Consider the following 21,390-nt stretch of genomic DNA (forward strand, 5'->3'; position numbering starts at 1 on the left):
CAGGCAGTTTGTTTTAAATATTTTCTCTGATTCAATTAATTTTAATTCATTCAGAAAACCTGCTCCACCTTCTAGCTATATTTCTCTTTATTTTCCAGAGCTACAAATGTTTCTTTGATTTTTATTTATTAACCTAAATTTGTTTCATTTTCTTTCACTTTTTGGTGGGATCATCTGTCTATAACCTACCTAATTTCTCTCTGTTTTGTACTCCCTCAAATTGTTCTGTGATCTCTTTAATTTTGTGTTTGTAATTCTTTTTTATTATTATTTTTTTTGGTCTTCCTTTATTTTCCTGTCCTCTCCTCTTCACAATCCTTTAATTATCTCTACTGTCTACAGCCATTTTGGAAGCCACTAGCCAGGGCAATTTAAATACGTTTAAGCTTGCCAAAATATTTTTGGATGGTCACTGCAACAGAATTATACTGTATTGAGCTTAAATCCAACCCTCTGCTACTCTGATTATAGGGCTGCCTGTTCTGTACAGAAAAAGCAAGCGCATTTAAAGAGACAGGATTCTTTTTATCTTCAGAGGCAGCTGTCATTCTCTTACATTCCTTTATTTCTTTTAATTAGTTCAGTGAAATTGTGTCTGTTAATTCCAGTATTGACATTGATCTTTGCACTCAGTTTCTTAAGATTAAATCCAATAGTCTTTTAAAGACTCAAGGTCCATTGCCTTGGGTTACGTTCTTTGATTTACTCTATTATATATTTATTTAAAAAATATTTTTTCAATTAACCATGTATGGGCCTTCAGTGGGCTTGGGATCATTGCCTATGTACAAGCATTCAAAACAGCACTAATGTTTTAGCTAAATTTTCAAGGAATTGTCTTTTGAACCATACATTTATCTTTGATATGTACCATCACAAATGAAAACCTCTTTATGATAGCAGAATATGTTAACCTTGGGTTACACTATACTGTACCTCAATAACCTTCCTTGTTTTTCAGAGGTTTCTTCTTGAAATCATATGTGCAGTAGATTCAGAGGTAAAGAAAAATTCCAGCCAAGCACTGAGATGCTATGATCCTGGATGTTAGGAGAAAATGTTAAAATATAATTATTTTATCATCTCCACCATTAGGTTATTCATTCACTCGAAATGATTTTCTGTCTACTACCTACCATCCTTTTATTTCTATTCATATGGGGCAAAATCTTAGATTGCCTGAGTAAGAACACTATTTCCTTCCATAAGAATATAGTTGGAGGGCTAGATTAGGATATGCTTACTCATACTGAATAGATCCTTATTCCAGGTGTGGTCTCATTGAAGGCAATGTGTAAAGGTGTCAGAATCTGATCAAGTAAGGACTGCGAGCCTGATATTGCAAACACTTACAAACAGAACTAAGCAGAATTTTTCCTGCGAATACTTTTCCCATCAAAAAATGCAGATTCGGATCTACCAAAACAATTTGCGAATCTGAGTCCATTTTAGCACACTGTTTCAGTCAAAAAAATAAAAATGAAAATTCAGAAATGTCCAAACTTTTCACTTCAGCACATGTGAAATGAAACTTTTTTACTTTCTTTTGGACAACCATTTCATTTCAGAATTTCCCTCAATTTAAATTTAAAAAACCAACATTAAAATCATTTAAATAGTCTTAAAATTGAAACAAAATCCTGTTTCAGGTTGAACAAAATGTTTTGTTGAGCCCCAACCAATTTTTGTTTTGCTTTATTGAAAAATTTGAAAACTTTGTAAACCCAAAATGATTAATTTTTTTTTTTTTTTTTTTTGGGTTCAGTGGCCAAACCGAAAAAGTCCATTATTTGCACGGATCTACACATGGTTAACTTTACTGAGTAATTCCACTCGCTTCAGGTAGAAATGTTTGCTGGATCAGGCCAACTGGAATTCATATAGCACTATATACATTACAAGAAGTTTTATTGCGCAGCACTTGCTACTACTAAACTTTGTCTAGTCTTTTACCACGTGAATCTTGAAAAACAATATTGTATACCTGACAGATTTTTATTGGCCTGTTTGCACTTTTTTCTTTACCCCAAGCCTCTTTTTGGGGACTTGACCCGACAGTAGTTAAAATAACCAGCTTCTTGTCTTTTTTGTGTGTATTTTGTTTGTCTTTTATCTTAACTTGCCTACCTTTCAGCCGCATTATATGCATAAGCAAGTTCAACATCATGTTTTTGTACTTGTGTACCTGCCCCTCGAGGTTTTCTCTGTTCGCAGAGTTTGGCAAGAGGGCCAAATCTCATGTAAGAAGAGATTCATCCAAAGGTGCCTGTTATAGAATTGTTGTATAGTGTAAATCTATTCCTGGCTAACCATTTTTTTTCTGTGGAAAAAGACAAAACCTAGCACTTGGCATTGGCTTACTTGATGGCCTTGAAGTCTATGCTAAAATTCCCATTTACTTCACTGGGAGCAGAATTAGGGAAACAACATTTGTGAAAATCCCAGCCACTGTGTTAAAAATGTTCTGTAAAATTCCCAGGAGAGATGAGGTCTTATGGCCTGACTTTCAGAGGTGCTGAGTACTCGTAACTGCAATTGACGCCAATAGGAGCTGTGGGTGATGGGTGATGTGTTAGTTGTGGCTGCCTAGACAGTTTAGACCGGCCACAGGCTTATGGCCGATAGACAGTTTAGACAACCTTATTAGAGCAGTATGAAAACTCTAAGCTAGAAAGGAATAAAGGTTAGTCAGTTACTCACCCTGGTGCTCTGAATCTCTGTTTATTCAACAGCCAACGCCTCTGAAAATCAGGCCTTTGGGCCCAGATCCTCATGGATATTGAGGTCCCGAACTTCCATTGATTTCAATGAGAATTAGACACTATCAGCCCCTTAGTGTCTTTCTCTTTTCAGTATATGACATATTTTTTAGAAGTGAATTCAGTGTGGTTAATTTAGTATGCTCTTTGTCAGTCTGACAAATCGCACGTTCTTCTCACACCCGGAATATCTTGGTTTCAGTAAAAGGCAGAAGAAAGCACTATGAAAGGCTGTTCTTCTAGTATACATATATTATATAGGCTGCAGAGTTTGAAATGAATTTAGTTACTTCTGGATGCTTCTGCAGATGAAAACTTCAAACTTTCGGGGATTTACCTTTCACTTGCCACTCACTAAATAAGTAGCTTATAAGCCATATATTTCACACAGAACAACAGAGCTTTAAATTTTTTACATGAAAAGCTAAAAAACTCCCTGTCACAGTTACAAGCCCTGGAGCCCTCTTTGATCTCTGACTGCACCTACCTTAGGTGTTAGGCCTCTTGCCTTCATCTGTTCTGAGGTGAAATCCCATGACTGTTAGACCAGGTTTTCTGCTACGGCACCCTCAGTACCAACCATGATTTCTCAGCAGGCCTGGGCACCTGCAAGTGTTCCCTTCAGGAGCTGGACCAGACAGCTTTCTTAGAAGTATTGTTTAATCTTAACAGCAAAGCAGAAGAGAAAAATTATTTTAACACTCTAAACCATCTATACGCATAGCTATCTTCCCCCAGGCTTACCATCTCTTAGCAGCTTAGGAAGGCCCACTACTTTCTTTCTGACCACATGTTCTTTCTGATCAGCTCATTGACAACTTCCCCCCTCTGTCTCTTTCTAGAGAGTGACATTTTAACTGTTTAATGATCTTATGATGTGTCAGTTCCCAGCCTTGGCAAAACAGCTGTGTGACGTTGGCCCAAGTTGGGAATTATCAGTTTCACAGCTAATAGATCAGATATTAGTTTCTGAACCTCCTGACCTGTTTACTAGGAGGTGTTTTTTCTGGAACCATTGTGTTACCTTTTTGCTCGTTTCTTAACAGCCCTGCTATCTAACTAAACCACCAACGAACACCATACACATTCTGAACTAGTCATACAGTAAATATTTCCCTGACACTAATGATATTTTTCTTGTCCATCAAACCAGTGTACTCACCTCAGACAAATGAGCCAATAGAATTTTGCAAGACTATTATAGAATGTGACTAATTTAGGGCCCCAATCCTTCAAATGCTTACACATGCTTACCTTTACTCAAGTGAGTAGTCCCAGTGGACTCAATGAAGGGTATTCATGTGTCTAAAGTTAAGGTCGTGTGGGTTTGCAAGATTGGGCTATAAGCTTTTTTGTTATATAAATACCTATTTGGGGACCAACCAACATCTTTTTATTTTTAGAGCTATCACAGATTAGGGAGTGTGCAGATGCAAAGATGCAAAGATAATTCAGAGAGTGGGCAATTACTAGCTCTTCATATGCATAACTTACTGTGTACTACAGACCTACATGATGCAGATTCAAAGATAACATTTGGCCGGGGAGCAGGGACTTCAGCCAATTTAGCTTCTTTGCAGTTTTGGAGCTGTCCTTCACCCTTCAGTCTAGTTTGGTTTATTTGTTCTCCCCTATCTGCATACTCTGCTCCACAGTACATCTTTCTGTGCTTTGTTATCCAAACGTTAAAGTTTGCTCCAACCACTTGGTAAGTACCCGTGGGTGTGCCAGGCTGCATGGGCACTACTCGATACTCAGTATGCAAAGGATTAACTCCAACTTTCTCTTGCTCTGCATAGTGTTCAGAGAAAGGGATATACGGCCTGATCCAAAGCCAACCAAAGTCAAATAGAGTCTTTCAAGAGCCTAGAGCTACAAGAAGGGCTGCTGGAGAAACAGGAGGAGGAGAATGCCTGGAGGAAGGCAAAATTCCCTCCTCAGGCTATGTTTGGGAATTTTTTATTATTACTCTCTTTTGGCTGTATTTCTTTGTTTGACTGGTATTAAAATACAAATATTCTCCTCTGCTGAACAGACCTTATTGACCATTGCTACCTTTTGTTACTGCTCAGTCATCACGCTAGTTTATACTATGACTGTGCTCTCCATCTGCCAAAGGTGACAGTACACACGTCAATCTATCTTTTTTTTTTTAAACTGAGCTTGTTCATTCTTTCTTTTTTAAATAATATTACTTTGCACTTGTACAGACCCTCTTATCTGAGCCTGTTCTTTATTATCCGGCCAGTTTCCTAACGACTCCACGTATCTAGGTTTGATTCTTCTCCTCAGCTCATTTTCCTGGTTTGGAATATTATATATCTAGTGGACTATATAGACATATTCCTTTACGACTTCCAATTATTTCCTATCCACTATGATCTTTTTTTTCTTCTGTCTTTGCAATGAATAGGATTTGGGTCTTTTGCAAAAGGATCTGACATTCCTCAATCTTGAGTTCCCTCATATTTGCTTCAAGGTCTTTAGTTTCAGCATAGATGTGTCATCTGCAAATCTGAGGTGGCTCAGGTGCTTGAGTCCTTTTCTTTATTCTCAGAAACCTTGAAAGTTTTCTCCAGGCAGAAGGTGAAGAGTCTGTTAATTTCACACTTCAGAATGATCTTTGCACTCTATTTCTCATGCTTAAATATTATTGTGCTATCCACACAGATGTTTTAGGGTACTCAGAAACTATGGGGCTTCTACGTCTTTCTTATCCAGTGCTTTCATTTCCATTGAGTCAAAGCACTTCTCATGGTCCACAAAAGCCATACAAAGTGACTGCTGTGCTTCTATCACTTTATTCACTATCTGTAAGAGAATCAAATAAATGTGTATATAGTAAATAAATAAAACTTGACAATGTTACATTAAGTAGACCAGGATTATAGAACACCATTCTATCTTAATGTCACATTAGTTACCCACATTGACAAAAACCTTATAGTTAAGACAGAAACTTTATCCTTTTTAATGACCTTTGTGTGTGCATGTGTATAATAGAGGGAGAAGAAATCTCACACTAGCATGAGAAAAGGAAAGTGTGTTAGCCTCCACTCTGAGTTCCCTACCTCTTGCTGTAGCTTTTTTGTTTTTCATTAGTTTAACTAAAAAAAATAAAATCATGGATGTGCAAAGAATCTGTATGATTCAGTTTAGAAACCATAATAACTTTTCTGAAGCTGCTTCTGCTTCTTCTGTGAAGATTTTAGCCCTGATCCTCTAAATATACATGTGCTTAACTTCATGCATAATGAGCATTTGCACTGAAGTCAACGTGTGAAATCCTGGCTCCATTAGAGCAAATGGGAATGTTGCGGCCACCTTCAATGGGGCTGGGATTTCATTCAGGGAGACTACTCGTGCCAAAAGCTATGCATGTGTATTTTTGCTGGGTCCATATTTATTTAGATTCAAGTTAAAAATCACAGAAAGTATTCATTTAAATCAATAATTTAAAAGGTATATTTATGACCTGTACATTAATACCATATTTTCTGTGTCTGTGCATTGTTTACTTGGAAAAGTGGAATTCAGTGGCACTGGGCCAAATTTAGCCCTACAATTTGGATTTTCTATTAGCTCCAGTATATTTTTAATACTCATTTAGGGTGTGACCCCTGGAAACATTTAGAGGTTTACTCACTTGTGTAAAACTTTTCAGGATCAGGATTTTAGGTACTTTAGAAAGTGAATATTATGTGGGAGTAGATGATGCCAAAGGATTTAGTGAATGGGGCTAGGTGATGCTGTGGGATTTAGGTATGGAGAGGTGTTTCAAATATGAGATATTAACAAACATAATGCACTTGAGCAGAGCCTTGTCCCAAAACCTCTGCACAGTTAGCAACATCAGGTTAGGGGTGACCACGTGCGAGGTAGTTGAGGTGTTTTCCACTATAGTATTCTTAATGGATTGTGAAAGATGTGACAATTTCCGGAAACATCTTTGAAAGACCTTATGGTGTTTTGTGTATTATAGTGGGCCGGGACAGTATGTAACTTCTCTAGGAGGGAGAGGTGATAGATGCTGCAACCCCCTGCAGCAACTTTGGGTTCCATTGTTTTTAAATGAATGGCTTATGTCTGACTGTGTTCTATTCCATGCGGGAAGATGACCACAGTGTCTCCAGGAACTGGTGATTAGGCAAATTCACTCAGGTTGTAACACCTCCACAGAGGTACATCAGCCACCTGGAGAGACTCGCCTATACTGATTCAAACTGGATTCCCCAGAGACCAACCATGAATTTAAACATGAAATAGCATGAATTTAAACTGACTCAGGGCCTTCCTTCTGAGCCAGTAAATGGAGAGGCTTTTCTGTCCAAGGGAGGCTCTCAATCCTTCCTGGAAAGGGTTGGAAGGACTTTGGCCTACTGAGGCCCCATAAGACTGGTGGGTGACCTCTGGTCATTGTTAGCATGCATGTAGGTTATTTTAGTGAGGGAATACAGGTGCAGTTGCCCTGAACTATGACGTGATTTATTTAATTAAGCATTCCATTTTCTCTTTAACTAAAAAAGGAGAGAGAAGCTCAGACATGGCCAGATAATCAACTGTGCATGATTTATATCAGATTTAGCCCTTTCTTCTGTTTTCATTGTCTGTGAGAATATGACATGTTTTGCTAATCTATTTATTTGTAATCAATATGCTCAATAGATTTTATGTACATATTGAGATCTGTGGATCATTTCTTAGCCTCTTATAGAAATACCCAATATATTTTGCACTATGTATTTAAGCTTTGTGACTGTTTACTTTTATCACAAGGATTTTTCCATCACATCAGATTACCAGTGGTAAGTGTATCATTGGCCACTGAATTTTTCAGGGAGAGAAAGATTAGAGCAAGAGATCAGCAGACCTTGGAAAAATGGGACATCTACAATCTTTTCTCCTCCAACTTAACACAAGAAATGGTATCAAATATAGCCACTTATATGGATCCTGTCTTAAGAAACTGGTTTTCTTCCTGCTGAGGAAGAAAGAAAAAGCCAGATTTACTGCCTTGTGGTTTTTACATATAATTGTTTAGATTGTAATCTGCTACTTAGATTGTAAACTCTTCAAGGCCTGGACCCTTTGTGTAGTATTTGTATAGCATCTAGCACAGTGATCCTTGATGGTGCTCATAGATGCTGCCACAGCACCAATATAAAACAATGTTTTCTTGTCCTGCTCCCACAAGTAACTGCACGTGTACTGGGACTGTAACACCGCCAATATGAAACTGACCCAGAGATACTCTGTAAGTCATTTCTCATTGTGTCGCACGCAATAAACCCAGCTTGGGCATCTTCGTTACTCATCTAATCTGTGGTCGTGTCGACTCATTCGATCGTGAGAGCCGTCTCAGTTTCCTGCGCAGAGCTGGGACAGCATCTACACAGGGACACACGCACGCAGCCTACACTGATAAACATCGGTAACCAACACACCAATTACCACACCAGTTACAAAGGGTGCTGCCAAGTACTTGTCTGACCCAACCTGAGTGCCAAGGTCAGAGCCATACAGAGGGTATTATGGGGCCCTAGACAAATGCTGAAAATGAATGCCCCCTCCACCCTTCCAAAAAAATTACTGCTGAGGGACAGTGGGGGGAATTGGCAAGTGAGCCCACAGCACACTCACCCAGCAACAGTAGCTCCTTTCTCATGGGACTGTCCTCATCTCCTCATTCCAGGCCCCGCAGCCTGACATGTGGAGATGCATGGCACCACTCTGGTTTGGCCCAGCTGCCCCTCCATTATAATGGAGGCAGGGCCAGGCCAAATTTCAGTGAGTGGCACTGTGACCCTGCACGCCAAGTCACAAGGCCACTCAATTTGAGAGATGTCCAAACTGCGGCCTAGGGCAAACTGCCACTTTTGCACACTCCACCCACCCTACTTCCAGTAGCCAGGGTTCTGGGCTCAGCATGTGTCACTGGCAGGTAAACACAGCCCATGCAATAATATCTCCCTATTTTCAGTACCAGGAGCATCTAATGAATCTATTCATTTCCCATTTTCTGTCCTCATTCATCACAATCACTGACAGTCCCAAACAGCCCTTCTGTGACCTCTGTGGTTAACCCATGGGCTGTAGGCTTATACATCTGGCTGGTGACATTTTTAGGGGCGGAGGGCGTTTTATAGGTCCGCTGACCATAGATGTGATAACTCTACTCCACCTTATTCTCTGGCTACAGAGCACTATATTCTTGGACTGGAATATGTACAAAGTGTATAGAGGCAATTTTCTGCTGCTTAAGCATCCCTCCTCCTACATTCCTGTCTTCCCCCCTCCTCACCACCACTGATCATACCAATTTTGTATTAATTTTGTTTAAGAAGGCAACTAATTTTAAAACATTCATAACCTCTCAAACATACACAGCCAGTGTAGTGCTTCCTCTGAGGTGTGGCCCAAGCCCTTCTTCCTTTTCTCTTTGCCGTTACCAATATTTGGAGCAAGTCATGTGTATTGGAAATTGGTTAAAATGACAAACTATCACTTTAAGTGTGAGTGATTTCCTGGTCCAGCTTGCAGATTTAGGGGCTCAGAGGGAAGCCATGTGATTTAGGTCATCTGAGTCAGTTAGCAGACATTCAATCTGGAAAGAGTCAGCTAAAAGCAAGGGGGAAGGGTGAATTGTGTCTCACTGCCATAGAGAGAAGTCTGATTTTTCTCTCTCTGTTTCTGGGTTCTTGTGTGTTATGGCACTGAATTCTTAGAAATACAGTAGTGTTACATTTCAACCTTCCAGCAAGAGTATTTTATCTTCTTACTGAGATGTTTCCCCTTGAGAAAATCAGGGTGCTTCCCTTTGAGAAAATCAACAATACTACTTTTGCTGGCAAGGAATGTAAAGCCCAATGCACGGGTGACACTAAAATAAATAGAACAACCCCAGCAAAGGAATGACGCATCAAAAATAACTGTATGACAAAGGTGGGACTTTACTGGGAACAGAAAAATAAGCTCTGGGAATGAAAAGAGTTAAGGTTAATTAAAAAGCATTTATAAATAAGCTAATTTCCCATTTCCTAACACTCAGACTCCTCCAAGACGCACCTTCCTCCCAGCATGTTCCCAAGGCTGCTGGCACAGCTGAAGTTGCATGTCTTGCGATGTAGTGCTGAAGTTCTGTGGTATTAGCTTGCATAAACAAATGCCTTCCTACTTTTTCTCCACTCCTGGATGGGACATGGTCCTATCCAGATCCCAACTTGGTTCACTGGTCTGGAATCATTATGGAGTCTCAGCTGGCTTTTGGTAGCTGGTGCAGGGTGAGACTTCTCTCTCACTCTGGGTGCTGGTTGCTTCACTGCTAGAGCTGCATGATCCATGCAGCTAGTCTCAGAGCAGTACAAACATTCCCTTTGGGGGAAGCTGGAATTCAGTCGGGACTCCCCCAGTCGCGCTGGCTCTCTGCCATTTTCCAAACTTGAACTCTCGTTTTCTCTCTGCCCAATGACTATGTAAGTATCTATACGAAGTGGAAGAGACTCAACAGAAGAGACTGAGAAAGACCCTACTAGAATATTCCACAACCCGGCTATTAGGGCACTCTCTGGTAATGTGAGAGATCCGAGTTGAAATCCCTGCTCCATGTCAGACAGGGAGGAATTGAATCTGGGTCCCACACTGCCCAGGGGAATGCCCTAACCACTGGGCTAAAAATTGTACACTGGGTGATACTTCCACTTCCAGCCATTTTGTGAATGGCACCTAAATCTCCTCCCCCACCAGTTGGCTGAAACTATTTGGTGAATGTGTATCAAATTCAGTAATAGTGTTGGGTTGGCTGAAACTGCTATTTTTGGTGAATAACCTACGCATCTGAAAACCTTTGCCCAGCTCTGCTCCAGTGAACTGCCTATTCAGATCACCCCAGGCAGGAAACCCCCACTGTTGGCCCCACCAGGGACTTCCAGTTTCTTCTGTCCCCACTTCTGATTCTAAGCATGCTGGCAAAGGAATCAGAGGACTCTGGTAGCCGTTTTAGTTGTAGTCCTTTTGGTAGAACCCTTAAAGGCTCAGACTGGAGCTCAAGAAGCTGGGGCATAGGGGAATTACACCAGTATATATGGGATGGCCAGGCAATGACTTCCAGCAGGCATGTGCATTGGCATGTGAATACATATGTTCACACACAAACACCCATATTCATATGAATGAAAGCACCTATCAAAAACTCCTGCAGGCAAAAAACATGTGTTTGGGATTACTTTTCCCCAGATGTTTTTAGCTTATATTTGTCATCAACCTGAAATGGATTGTGTTTGTTTTCTATCCATGTTTCTAATTTCTGTAAGTCCCTGTACTATAAGTTCTCCAGCTTTCTGGCATTCACAGCTTCCCCCCAGTTTAGTATTATCTGCAAACATCACTAGCCATTCTAGTAATGGAATAGCAAAGAACATGTTAAAAATCAAAGCAGTCATATCAGCCATGGCACCTTCTTATAATTTGCTATTTTCCTTTTGTTTATGGTCTTTTGGCTAGTTTCTGGCCTACGTGATAGTGTTCTATCCGAGCTTGTTTGCATTAGTACACAAAATTGCATGCTCTATGAAAATCCAACGTCAAGATTTGCAAACATTACTAGTGATTTTTGATGTGCATTTGGGTGCCCAACTTAAGACAACTTAAAGGGGCCTGATTGTTCACAAAGCAGTTGATCAGCACTTTCTGAAACTGAGATATTTTTACGGTGCACCAAAAAATCAAGGCACATTGAAAATCTTGGCTCAGATCTGCTGCAGTTAGTGCATTTCCCATTTTCCACTAACTTTGTACTCTGGCAAGAGTTTTTCTTTAAAAGCTCATTCTGTCCATTACTCATTGTCCCATTGTGCTCTGGATGTTTAGAGATAGTCTTAACATTTCTTGCATTGTTTTACTAGAGGTTGAGTACTTAGTGTTTGGTTCTCTTCTACCACTTTGATTGTTATCTTCTAGATTGATAGGGTTTTCCATATTAACAAGCATCGTTTATACCACTGTTTAAATATTCATTATTCATATTGGCTGTTCATTTGCATGGCCCAGGCTAAGGGACCTCAACGTGCCCCATGCCTATTATATTCCAATTACACTTACTACTGCTCTCAGCACAGGAAAGGAAGCAAATGCCATGGATCCACAGGGTCATACCCTCCTGCAGCTGGACAGATGAGAGTGGGAATGGATGGCATGCGCCTTGATTTCATGCACCTTCCAACGTACAAGTCAGTGTAGTTGCCTGAGTCAGTCTCTCTATCAAGCCACTCATGGAGCTGAGCAAAAACCCAACTGAGCCCTTGATTTGTACCTGATTCCTGCCAGATTGAAAGTATTTGGTTTGTTTGAATCTTGCAGTAAATTGCAAATATGCATAGTGCCTGTTTAACAGTTGTAAAAAACCCACCCTTTTGTAATATGGAAAAATGTATCCATTTGGAAATTAATGCTCAAAATCAAAAAAGAAAAGAAAAGAAAAACAGGAGAGAAGTTTGCTGCAAATATGTTTGCAACAAGATTCAATTGATTTAGAACCTTTCATTTCAACAGAAGCCATGTGCTAAATCAAATCTGATTTGAGGATTCCTCATGTCTCTAGCAGAACTTTTACATTAGCTGGCAGTGAGATTTGTACTATGCCTTTTTAAATATTGATATATCTGTATCACTGTGGAACTCAGTTTAGCAAATCCTAATGCAACAGTGTAAAATGCTGAATGCCTCAGCTTTTACTAATTATATGAAACCCACAGTATATTCTTAACACAGAATTATTTGCATGGACCTAGTGGCTTAGTTGCAGTTTCATGAGCTATAGTACAGGAAACCTTTGTTCAAGAGTGGGCTTGGATCTCTTGTTCCCTTGTTCAGTGGAGGTTAAGCACACTTCACAGATGATAACAGCTATATGAGTGGCTCTCAAAGAATGGCAGCCACAGTTTTGGCTCTATGGAAGGGAACAGACTGCCGCTTCAAAGGAAAAATTGGTGGTATTGAAAATAGTGAGGTAGATCGTGCAGTCATTGCTTATGGAATAATTAATCATACTAATAATACAACCTTCAGTTTGGCCAAGTATGCAAAGGGAGCGACCGTACTCAGAGAGTGCCTAGATAGGGAGCCACTTCCAATATAATAAAACAAATTTTAGGCTGTGTTGATTATCCAGGGGGGTATCATGATAACAATACTGATTGTGGTTTTCCATAATATTGTCCCAACTGTTCACTCATGGTATCCAGCACACTTCTATCCTTCCTCCTGCCAGTCTGTGCTACTCACTTCCATCTCCTTTTGCACATGAGAGAGGGAAGATTCCAAACACGCGCCCTCTAATTACCATACATCTGGCTCTGAAGGGGCCATCCTCCACAGCTAGGTGGGAGCAGGGCAGGTGAATTCCCATTACACACAAATCAATCGAAACACGTACTTGGAGTAAAGTATCAATGTTGAAAGTGGGACTTGAATGTTATCAGTGTAGCCACCTGAGAAGAAAGGAACTTAGTCTGGTACAAACATTAATTTGGGATTTGATCCTGCAAACATTTAGTATAGAGTGTACAATGCTTACTAGTATGAGCCATTCACTGAACTCAAGGGGTGCATCTACACTACAATGAAACACCCATGGCTGGCCTGAGTCAGCTGACTTGGGTTGTGAGACTGTAAAATGGCTGTATTGATGTTCAAGCTCAGGCGAGAACCCAAGGTCTGGAACCCAGCCAAGGGGAAGGCTTGGAGAACCTGGGCTCTGAGTCTGAACATCCACACAGAAATTTTTAGACCTGCAGCCCGAATCCCATGAGCCCGAGTCAGCTGACCCAGGTTGGCTGTGGCACAGGTATTTTATTCCAGTGTAGATGTACTCAGGGAGAGTACTCACAGCACTATGCACTGGTCAGTACTATTAAATGAGGATATTGATATAAAAGGCATCACAGAAACTTGGTGGAATAAGGGTAATCAATGGGACACAGTAATACCAGGATACAACATATATTGGAAGTTGAGAATAGGTCGTATTGGTGGGAGAGTAGCACTTTATATATCACTATAGATAGTAATTCCACGCTTGAATAATAAGAATAGAGCAGTAAGAATATATTGCCAACCACTTGACCAGAATGGTGATAGTGACTGTGAAATGCTCAGGAAGATTAGAGGGGCTATAAAAATAAAAAACCCAATAAAAATGGGGGTTTTCAATATTGAGTGGGTACATGTCACCTCAGGATGGGATGCAGACATCAAGTTTCTTGACACCTTAAATGACTGCTTCTTGGGGCAGCTAGTCCAGGAAGAGGAGAGGCAATTCTTGATTTAATCCTAAATGGAGCACAGGATCTGGTCCAAGGGGTGAATATAGCTGAACTGCTTGGTAATAGTGACCATAAGATAACAAAATTTAACATCCCTGTAGAGGGTGGGGAGGAGAATGCCAAGGCAGCCTACCATGGTAACATTTAATTTCAGAAAGGGGAACTACACAAAAATGAGGAAGTTAGTTAAACAGAAATGAAAATGTATAGTGCCAAAAGTGAAATCCCTATAAACTGCATGGAAACTTTAAAAGACACAATAATAGAGGGTCAATTTAAATACATACCCCAAATTAAAAAACATAGTAAGAGAACCAGAAAGTGCCACCATGGCTAAACAACAAAGTAAAAGGCGCAGTCGGAGGTAAAAAGGCATCCTTTAAAAAGTGGAAGTTAAATCCTATTGAGGAAAATAGAAAGGAGCATACACTTTTGCAAGTGAAGTATAAAACTATAGTTAGGAAGGCCAAAAAAGAATCTGAAGAACAGCTAGCCAAAGACTCAAAAAGTAACAGCAAAAATGTTTTAAGTACATCAGAAGCAGGAAGCCTGCTAAACAACCAGTGGGGCCACTGGATGATCGAGATGCTAAAGGAGAACTCAAAGACGATAAGGCCATTGTGGTGAAACTATATGAATTTTTTGCATCGGTGTTCATGGCTGAGGATGTGAGGGAGATTCCCAAACCTGCGCCATTCTTTTTAGGTGACAAATCTGAGGACCTGTCCCAGATTGAGATGGCATTAGAGGAGGTTTTGGAACATATTGATAAATTAAACATTAATAAGTCACCAGGACCAGATGGTATCCATCCAAGAGTTCTGAAGGAACTCAAATGTGAAATTGCAGAACTACTAACTATAGTATGTCCCCTATCATTTAAATCAGCTTCTGTACCAGACAACTAGAGGATAGCTAATGTGACGCCAATTTTTACAAAAGGCTCTAGAGGTAATTGGGCAAGTTCAGGTCAGTAAGCCCTAACTTCAGTACCAGGCAAATTGGTTGAAACTATAGAAAAGAACAGCATTATCAGATACATAGATGAATATGATTTGTTGTAAAAGAGTCCAGATGGTTTTTGTAAAGGAAAATCATGCCTCCCCAATCTACTAGAATTCTTTGAGAAGGTCAACAAGCATGTGGACAAGGGTGATCCACTGGATATAGTGTACTTAGATTTTCAGAAAGCCTTTGACTAGGTCCCTCACCAAAGGCTCTTAACCAAAGTAAGCAGCCATGGGATAAGAGGGCAGGTTCTCTCCTGCATCAGTAACTGGTTAAAAGATAGGAACTAAAGGGTAGGAATAAATGGTCAGTTTTCAGAATGGAGAGAGGTAAATAGTGGTGTCCCCCAGGTGTCTGTATGGGGACCAGTACTGTTCAACATACTCATAAATCATCTCGAAAAAGGGGTAAACAATGAGGTGTCAAAATTTGCAGATGATACAAAACTACTCAAGATAGTTAAGTCCAAAGTAGACTATGAAGAGTTACAAAGGGATCTCACAAAATTGGGTGACTGGGCAACAAAATGGCAGATGAAATTCAATGTTGATAAATGCAAAGTAGTTCACATGGGAAAACATGATCCCAACTATATATATAAAATGATGGGGTCTAAATTAGCTGTTACAACTCAAGAAAGAAATCTTGGAGTCATTGTGGATAGTTCTCTGAAAATATCTACTCACTATTCAGTAGCATTCAAAAAAACTAACAGAATGTTGGGAATCATTAGGAAAGGGATGGATAATAAGACAGAAAATATCACAATGCCTCTCTATAAATCCATGGTACACCCACGTCTTGAATACTGCTTGCAGTTCTGTTCACCCCATCTCAAAAAAGATATATTGGAATTGGAAAAGGTACAGAAAAGGGCAACTAAAATGATTAGGGTTATAGAAAAGCTTCCATAGAGAGATTAATAAGACTGGGACTTTTCAGCTTGGAAAAGAGACAGCTAAGGGAGGGATATGATGGAGGTCTATAAAATCATGACTGATGTAGAAAAAGTAAATAAGGAAGTGTTATATATTCCTTCTCATAACACAAAAACTAGGGGTTACCAAATGAAATTAATAGGCAGCAGGTTTAAAAGAAACAATAGGAAAGTATTTCTTCACACAATGCACAATCAACCTGTGGAACTCCTTGCCAGAGGATGTTATGAAGGCCAAGATTATAATGGGGTTCAAAAAAGAACTAGACAAGTTCATGAAGAATAGGTCCCTCATTGACTATTAACCAGGATAGGAATTGCTGTTTGCCAGAGGCTGGGAATGGCCGCTGGGATGAATCACTGGATGATTATATAAATTCATTCCCTCTGAAGCACCTGGCATTGGCCACTTTCGGAAGACAGGATACTGGGCTAGATGGACCATTGGTCTGACCCAGTATGGCTGTTCTTACGTTTTAGTAAATGTTTTCAGAATTGTGTACACTTCAGAGTAAGGACCTGTCTTATTTACTATCTGTAAGGCAACCTAGCAGAATTTTGGTGTTATATACATAATAATAGCACTCAAATAAAAATTCAGTAGCCACGTCCTATACACAACCCCCTTCCTCCCTCTCCCCCCCACTCCCCCCAAAAGTGGCACTAACATGACATTTGCCACTATCACAGTGTTCTCTCTGGTTTTGTGTGTTACACCTCTTTCCCTTTATCTTATGTCTGTCTTATCTATTTGATTGTAAGCTTCTTGGGGCAAGAACTGCTTGATCCTTACACAGGTTTTAACAGTACCTCACACAAAGGGGGCCGTGTTCTTAGCCAGTCCATAGCCACAACTGTGATAAACCTGATTATTAATAATAATGAGGCACTGTACACACAGCATTGCTATTTCTAAGTATAAGCGAAGTGCTCCTTTTTTATTGCTCATTAACAATTACACAAGCATACGTTGTTAAATATAATATTAATGCCTAACTGCTTTGCATTTCATTTGAATATGAGCTCTGAATGCATTTGATTTTTTTTAATCAGGAAAAACTTCTCTAATGTTACATAGAAATGTTTGGAAAGCTGAAGCCAATCTATTGATCATTTAGCAGAGCTTATTAAATGAGAGCCTTGGTGTTTGTTCCTCTATTCCAGGGGGGGTTTAAAAATGTTTTCCAAATATTATTGTGTGCCATAAGGTCTTTTCCCAGTGCCAGTTGCTTCTGTGGTTCTTGGATGAAAATAATGAATTCCTTGGCAGGCTGAATATGGAACAACCATTTCTCTCTCCTGCCACCCAACAATTGTCCTGTGTTATAAGGGAAATTGCACATGGCTTATTTGTCATTGTGACAGTAGTGCTAGCAGGCCCCAGGCAAGATGGAGGCCTCACTGTGCATACACCACCCAGCGCCACAAGAGGCAGTCCTTGCCCTGAAGAGCTCTCAGTCTGAACTGAGACTCAAGTTTATCTTCATCCCACAAAGAGCTGAGCTTGTTTCATTTTTCTCCTCCGATTATTTACAACTATAATGCTCACTCAGGAAGTTGTAGTAATAGAAAATATTATTTTTATTAAAGAAATGTCTTTAAAACATTCACTTTTTTTCTTGTGCTCTCCATTTTCAATCACTTGTCCACATTTGGGCCTATGTACATGAAGAGCCTCTCTTCCATCTCCTATACCAGTGCATTTACTTACCTTGCTACAGCTTTTCATTCTTATAATATAATTCTTCTCTTGCCAGACCATCTCCCACATCCATCTAAATATTTCCTGGGATGATACGCATTTGAGCCATATCTGTATTCTGTACAAAATTAAAAGCTTTCCCTTAGACATGTGATTTATTAATTTAACAACGAATACTTCACTCTGTTGACTGACTTCCAGTTACAAAGGGCATTAGAAGTCCTTACCTGTTTTTTTTGTTGTTGTTTTTTTTTTTTTAAAGAAATGTTGGAAATGCTCCATTGCGAGAGGAAGGATGGTCTACTGTTAAGGAGATCTGGGATCATTTGCTGGCTCAGCTCCAGACTTCCTGTGTGATGTTGGGCAAGTTTCAATCTCTCTGTGTCCCAGGTCCCAACCTGGGATTGTAACTTTCTCACCTTGGGAGTAGAGAAAAGAATTGTGAGGATAATTTAATTGTACAAATGTGATTTGCTCATCTCCAACAATGATGAGTGTCATAGAAACCCCCATAAAATCAATAATCCTTCAGCACATGAGGCGAGACTCTTTCAATATTCAGTCCTAGTGGTAGACACATGTTCCTGGGGTTTTTTTGTTTTTTGAGGAAGTGTTTGTGCTGTTAGGGGACTAGGACCATGATTCCTAGCTCCTAACTCTAGATTTGCTATTGAAGTGCTGTGGGATTCTTCCAGTTTCCCAAAGATCAGCCACCTTCTGCAGACATTATGCCCAAAGGGCCAGACCCAAAGCCCAGTCAGGTCAGTGGAAAGGTTATTGATTTGAATGATCTTAGACTCAGGCCCAGATCAAACAGTGCCCAAAGAGTTTCAGAAAATTGTGAAACCATTGATGCCAAACCCTCAGAATATTTTCCCTTCAACTCTCTTTTATCTAGACTATTGACTGGCTCCAATGCCATAGTCTTTCTACCTCCAATTATCCCTCAATTATCTTGCCTACATTCACCTCTTTTCCATGAGATGCTGTTATCACTGTGAGCTGCTCTTGCATCCCACCCTTCTGTTTTTATCCAGTTTTCACCTGCTGTAGCTTGTCTTTATTAACCTGTCATAAGTAAAGATCCCTCCTTAACCCACTTCTCCCGGTTTATTTTCTTTGGCCTGATCACTGCTCTTATGGTTGCTGACAAAGTTTCTTTGCAAATATCCGACAGCCTCTGTGTGTCTCCTTCTCTGGACTGGTCAGCAAGCCAGGCTATCAGTAGTGTGTGTCATTCACCAAAGCAAAATTACATGTGTACCAAAAAAGGACAGCATGCAGACAAATTACAGCACAAAGCAAATTGCTTAATTGTATAAAAAAACAAATAAAGCTTACAGTTTTTCTCCTCTTCCAAGGTAAGTGTTGAATTCAACGTTAGGACTAAGAAATCTAATTATAACTAAGCGGGGTAGGGGGGATGAAGTGTAGCTGCAAAGAGTAGGTAATTATTGCCCTGGATCCTGAGGTATAGTGCAGCATAATTAGGTGTGTATGAACAATTAGACACAGATGTATGTGCACAATTAGACACAGATCTGGCATAACTGGCCCTAGGAGGATCAAACCAGTGAAGGGAGAGCCTCCATAGGGCCAGCAGAACAAGCAGCTCATTTTGCTTCCCTGCTTCCAATGTATGTATACATATGATAGCCCATATACGTTAGAGCAGCCCTCATCTTGTGCTGAATTACGCCGCCAGCCAGCCCAAGGCTATAAGTGAGAAAAGGCCAACAACACATTTCAGGAGGAAGGGTTTAGATTTTTTTTTTAATTTCACATTGGTTGAACAATTATGTATTTGTCTACTGCTGCTACAATGTTCTTGGAAGTCCAAAGCCAGCCCTTTGGGCACTGTTGCCATTCCCTCGGCAAGTGACTCGCTAACTAAAGAGCCGTGACAATTCTAGAATAATGGTGACTCACTCCATGGTCCAGATCATAAGACTTTGGGACCAAAAGGGGTAAAAAGCAGCTGGTAGAGCCCGTTGACATAAGGGAATCACTGGGGTACCACAAAGCAATGCTAGCTAGCTGGCACTATATTACACCAGTTCAACTTTCCTACCCACTTAGGGGACATGCTGGGGAAGAATGCAGCAGTGTAAATTAAAGCAGCCTTGAGGATGCTCTAACTTATATAGGACCAAAATCTTACACACACATCCCTAACAAATCCCAGGAAACAGAGAGCCCCAAACTGACTTTAAGCCATCTTTGTTCCCCACCTGGGATCCCGTTCCAAGAGCAGTTTGGCATGGATCTAGCCCCATGTTTTTAGCTTTCAAGTTGCAAAAACTCCCTCTTACATAGCTAATAGCTTTTAAATAATCACAACTTCTTCATCTACTATGCTCTTCACTATTTTACCAATGTAATCTGACATCTTATTTATAGAGGTCCAAATTTAACCTTCCTTCAGTGTTTGTTTAAACATGTATTCATGTATGTTTGTGGCACATGCATTTTTATACATGGATTTCTACTTTTGGCAAGTAAACCACCCTATTGTTTTACATGTAGATGGGCTGGTTTGTGGATATGGAAGAGCACAAATGCCCAGAGGGTTATATCATTACTCCAGTTTAATAGCACCTTGCTCATAAGTGACCAGTGACCTCGGCGCTATTTGTGGAATAAGGTACTATTCATTGCTAGGGAAGAATTGTCCAGTGATTGGGGAACTAGCCTGGGTGTCAGATAATATGGGTTCAGTTCCTAGCTCTGACACAAACTTCCTTGTGAGCATTTTGTGCCCCAGTTCCTGCACAGGGAAATAGCATAAGTCCTATTTTACAATCTTACAGATTGCTTAAATACTATGGTAATGTGAGGCATATTAGTGCCATAGATAGAATACAGGTATCAGGCTTTGGCTATATAAGTACAGTATAACACATGAACTTTGTTCATCACCATCCATATTGCATGATCAAACATACAACAGCTATCTCCAGAAACAGGGTTTTTGTGTTCCTGAAACAATAGTGGACCCAACATTGGCATTTTTTCTCTTCATAGGGGAGAGTGTGTTATACTGCTGAGTACACGAGAAACAAAGCTCTGTGTCTCACGCTGTATCCAAGATTTATTACCATTTATAAAGCATCATGCAAAGAGCAAGGGTTATTCTATAGTGGTTTATATTTATTTTCATTAAAATTACAGATGGACTGAGGCAGTCCGGAAAACCTTGTCTAGCTGAACACTGGGGCATCCAAACGCATATCTGAGTATAGACCAAGCATTCCACTGGTAGTACTTGAGTGAAAACAAAAACATCACATAGCAGTTAGGCATGCCATTCATTCTGATAACAATGCAAGAGATAACAGCAGCACAGCTTTCCAGTAAGACCCTTGAAGCACTTTAATTATGTTAGCCTCAGAACACCCCCAGCATCCTGACTCCCAGATGTCCGCTCTGACCATTCAGACCACACTAAAGACTTAAAGGAAAAAAGTCAGAACCTAAAATAACCTTCATTGAATAACTGACAGAAATGGTTGCTGTCGCTTTTATACTTTCTGTGTACAATCATAGAATCATAGAATATTAGAGTTGGAAGGGACCTCAGGAGGTCATCTAGTCCAACCCCCTGCTCAAAGCAGGACTAACCTCAGCTATATCATCCCAACCAGGGCTTTGTCAAGCCTCACCTTA

Source organism: Emydura macquarii, unplaced genomic scaffold (genome assembly GCF_026122565.2).
Source record: "Emydura macquarii macquarii isolate MOO-44397 ecotype Brisbane River unplaced genomic scaffold, CSIRO-AGI_Emac_v2 contig_1253, whole genome shotgun sequence".
Lineage (NCBI taxonomy): Eukaryota > Metazoa > Chordata > Testudines > Chelidae > Emydura > Emydura macquarii.